The following is a 4,857-nucleotide window of genomic DNA, read 5'->3' on the forward strand; positions in this document are numbered from 1 at the left end:
CAGGTTGCCCCGGAACCATCAGTCCCATTGTTTTCTCCTCCAGATTGTTTATCCAGCCTATCTTAATTAGATAGACCTGCAGAGATAATAATACGCACAAAATACAAGACAGAGCAAGACAAAGCAACAAAACAAAACAACAACAAAAAAACCAATGACAAAAAAAAAAGCCTGTAAATAGTTCAAAATGTTTGTTGACCTGTAGGAGTGTTTTCCAGTCGAATATGATGGGGTACCACGTCCTGGACCCAAAGTCTATTTTTGGTATTCCCTCAGGACTTCCTTGCTCTGCTCCCTTTGCTGTTCTGTTGCATGCCCTTAATGTTTTGCCTCGGTGTGGTGGGGTCAGATCAGGTGCAATTCCTGTACTGTGTCTCCAGTGTTGTCCCCCATAGGTCTATGGGCCAGTGAGGGCCATCGTGTCTTGTAGTGGGGCTGGCCATATTGTCCAATTTCTAGTTTGTGATTTTTTTCTGCTTGGAAAGTCACCATATTTCCAAGTTCCATCACCAATAGGAGTTTCGATTCCTTCCCACTCTGTCAGCGGTTCTCAACCTGTGGGTCGGGACCCCTGTGGGGGGTCGAACTACTCTTTCACAGGAGTCGTCCGATTCTTAACAGTAGCAAAATTACAGTTATGAAGTACCAATGAAAATAATTTGATGGTTGGGGGGTCATCACAAGATGAGGAACTGTATTAAGGGTCACAGCGTGAGGAAGGTTGAGAACTGCTGCACTACAATCACCCTAGACCTCGGCTGTCTCTCATACTTTCTTCATCTACAAAATGTAAATGCCAAGAATGACAGAGCAGGGTCATAGTGAGTATGTGAGAGCAGGTCCTAATGAACTAGGGCATTTCTCTTCTTTCCAGTATCCCTCTCTCTCACCCCCTTCCTCTTAGGCTTCAGAGCAAGATTCATCTTGAAACGGGGATGTGATCTCCACCTCAAATTTACCCAATCATTCCCACACCCTAGGACAGAGGTTCTTAAAGTGTGGTCATCCTAAGAACTGATCAGAAGGCAAAGTCTCAGGCCCTACTGTAGCCTCTGCCTGAGTATATCCTACCTGAATTTAGAGATCATAACAAGAAGAGATTCGATGCATTATGGAATAACATCTGTGGTAGTTACATAATCGGATGTCATTTTGAGACTTAAGAGTGAAGGGGTGGAGTTTAGCCTATCAATCAGGTTGCAGTTTGCTGACCTCATTTGGAAGTGCTACGGAGATAAATAGCTCCCTGGAGGTGGGACACACACTGACTCCCTGCAAGACATTCCTGTGGACAAGACACATGGAGCTACACTAGAACCCTGGAGCAGAAGGAGCCACGTGGAGACCTCTGCCAGCACTGAGATGCTTCCACTGCCACTGGATCCACAAGACTTCCCACCCACTCGTCTGTGATCTTCCTGCATTCAGTGTCATTGCATGTGTTTCGTGAGTCTAAAGATGAACTTACAGACTGGTATCGGACATACGGGCTAATATCGGACTTATGTAGTTGATCTGAACTGGGCTGGGATGTTTTCTCAGTATTCAATTGTTGTATATAAAGCTCTTTCTTATATACATATGAATCTCTCTATGAATTTGTTTCTCTAGTCTACCAGGACTAAAACAACATCAAAGACATCAACGAGAAGAAAGCAAAAGGTCTTCAAAAATATGGCGGGCCAGGGAGCCTAAAGGGAGACTGGGAAGCGTCTTTCCTCTTGAACACAGTGAAAGAAAGAAATGATGAAGTAAAAGAGCTGAACAAAAGACTTCCAAGAGTGATTCAAGAAGACAAAGCACTATAATAAGTGAAAATATCTGGAGTTAGCTAAAGAAAGAAGAACATACACAGATTTAATCAAGTTGACACTCAGAGTTCTGAGTTGAAAAATCAAACAATTTTATGGGTAGAAACTGAACAACGACAAGAAGTAGCACAAGCATATACAACTACACAGTCACTAGCAAAAATAACTGTTTAACATTCCGACATGTCAGGAGGTAGCATATGATCAAGAATGGATGGTACTGAAAGAAGTCCAAGCCACAATGAAGGCATCGTCAATAACGAACCAAACCCAAAACCAAACTCATTGCCATCAAGTTGATTCTGATTCACAGCAGCCCTGAAGAAGAGAGTATAAGAGTAGCATACACTTCCCAAAGCTATAAAATTATTTTAGCCGTATATTTTCCTGGAGAGTGGCTCCTGGGTCGAATCTCCATTGGGTTGGAACTGTCCACCGTCTAGTAAGCAGCTGTGTTAGTCCGGGTAGACTAGAGAAACAGATTCATAGAGACTCCGATGTGTATAAGAAAGAGCTTTATATACAAGAGCAGTTGAATACTGAGGAAACACCCCAGCCCAGTTCAGATCAAGCCCATAGATTCTATATTAGTCCATATGTCCTCTTCTGACTCACAAAACATGCAAAGATGCTGAATGCAGGAAGATCACAGGCCAGTGGGTTGGAAGTCTTCTGGATCTGGTGGCGTTGTAAGCATCTCAGCGCTGGCAGGGGTCTCCACGTGGTTTCTCCAGCATCTAGGGCTGCATCAGGGTAGGTCCACATGGCTTCTCCTCCAGGGATGTCTTGCAGGGAGTCAGCCTTGCTGGTAGAGAGTCTCCAAGGGAGTGAGGGGGGAAAGAGAGAGAGACAGAGAAAGAGAAAGCGAGAGAACTGTCTCCCGCAAGGAGGAAATCCAGGAATTCCCAGAATTCTCAGAAGGCCATGCCCACACAGAGGATCTGATTGACAGACTCGACTCCACCCCTCCACTCTTAATCCACTCAAGTCCCAAATTGACATCAGATTATGTAACTACCACAGCAGCCAAGTGCTTTAACCACTGTACTACCAAGGATCCTGGTTTAAAAAAAAAAAACAGGCTTCAGGAATTGACAGAACACCAACTGAGATGTTTCAACTATCACTTGCTGACACAGAGCAGATTCTGACTCATAGCAACCTTCAAGGACTGGATAGGACTGCCCTTGTGGGTTTCCAAGACCATAAATGTTAAGGGAGTAGAAAGCCATATCTTTCTCTCTAGATTTGAACTGTGGTTAGCAGCCCAACGTTTAACCCTTGTGGTTAGCAGCCCAACGTTTAACCCACTAAGCCACCAAGGCTCCAAATATTTCAACAATCAGATGCAATTTTGGAAGTGCTTACTGTTTGTGATAGATAGGTTTATTGTGCCAACTTGGCCAATAAACACATGTGGGATTAATAAGGTGGCAGTTTAATTGAAGGGCAGAGATAAAAGCCTCACCTTTCTGTATCTTGCTCTCTGATGATCGGACCAGTATGCAGCTGCCTTAGCTAGTTCTCTGCCTCGACTTGCAAGCTACACTACCTGTGGGACACCCAACCCGGGGACCATGTCAGTATAGTTGAGGTACCTTCGAGACCTGCTTCACCACACTGCTGGTGTATACATCACTTGAGCTAGGGACTGTGGGACCCTGTCATCTGGCTGACTGTTGGTGACCTGCCCTGCCTGTGGCTAGAATGCCTGTATTGCTCTACAGAAGATTCAGCTGTCTGCTTCCTTGACTTGTATCCAGCAGCACTCGTGAGTTTAAGGACTACCAGTGTACTAACTGTCTCACGGAAGTGAGTTGAACTGAGCCATTGATACTGCTCTGTGGACTTATTAGCTGTTTATTTCTTCGTGTTGTCTCTATCTATCTATCAAATCACAAGTGTCCTGGTTTTGTTTCTCTAGAGAACTCTGTCTAACACACTGTTTATGCAAAGACATTTGAAAGACAGATACCTGGCCAACCAGCAGGATTAGATTCATATTTGTAGCCATTCTGTGATCCAACAGAATAAAGAAATTATTCAATAATATCATTAATATCAGATGTAAGTAAAGTTATGATGAACCTAGGTCAAAAACAGTAGCAGCAGTCTAAGGTAACTTTCAGAAATTGATGCTGGATTCAAAAGAGGACATGGATGAAGGGTAATACTCCCAATGTTAGCTAGATCTTGGCTAAAAGAAAATAACAGAAAGATTTTTATCTGTGCTTTATTGACTATGTGAAGACATTTGTCAGCTTGAGTCATAACAAATTATGAACAACATTGCAAAGAATGGGAATTCCAGAACACTTAATTTCGCTCATGCAAGACTTACACATGGAACAAGAGGCGGTCACTTAAAGAGACAGGGGACAATCAGAAAATCAGAAAAGGTGTGTCAGAGGTGTATCCTTTCACCATACTCATTTAACTTATATGTTGACCTATTTGAAGACGAACAAAGAATCATGGTTGGACAAGGACTCTTTAACGACTTGATATGTAGGTGACAAAAAGGAAGAGAATGTGCAGCGGTTACTGACGAAAAGTATTACAGCTTGCAGTATGGATTACAAATCAAAATAAAACAGAAGTGTACAAATGGATCAAAGAGCAACATTGTGACTAGTGGAGAAAAAACTGATATTATCAAGAATTTAATTTTACTTGGATCCATAATCAACACCCATAAAAGCAGTCTAGAAATCAAATAACATACTGATCTGGGAAAATCTGATGCCAATGATCCCTTTAATTTAAAAGTGTTAAAAAGCAATGATGTCAAAGGTGTGTGGAAGCCAAGTCATGGTCATTTCAAGCGCCTCATATGCATATGAACATTAGGCAATGAATAGGGAAGATCAAAGAAGAACTGATGCCTTTGAGTACTGAAGAAAAGTGAATACACTGCCAGAAGAACTAACAAATCTATCATGGAGGAAGTATGGTCAGAATATTTTTCAGAAGCAAGGATAATATTTCATTTCACATACGCTGGACATGTGATCAGAAGAGACACAGAAATCACGCTTGGTGGAGG

Source organism: Echinops telfairi, unplaced genomic scaffold (assembly GCF_000313985.2).
Source record: "Echinops telfairi isolate 266 unplaced genomic scaffold, ASM31398v2 ScPeMD7_5868;HRSCAF=6743_1, whole genome shotgun sequence".
In the NCBI taxonomy this organism is placed as follows: Eukaryota; Metazoa; Chordata; class Mammalia; order Afrosoricida; family Tenrecidae; genus Echinops; species Echinops telfairi.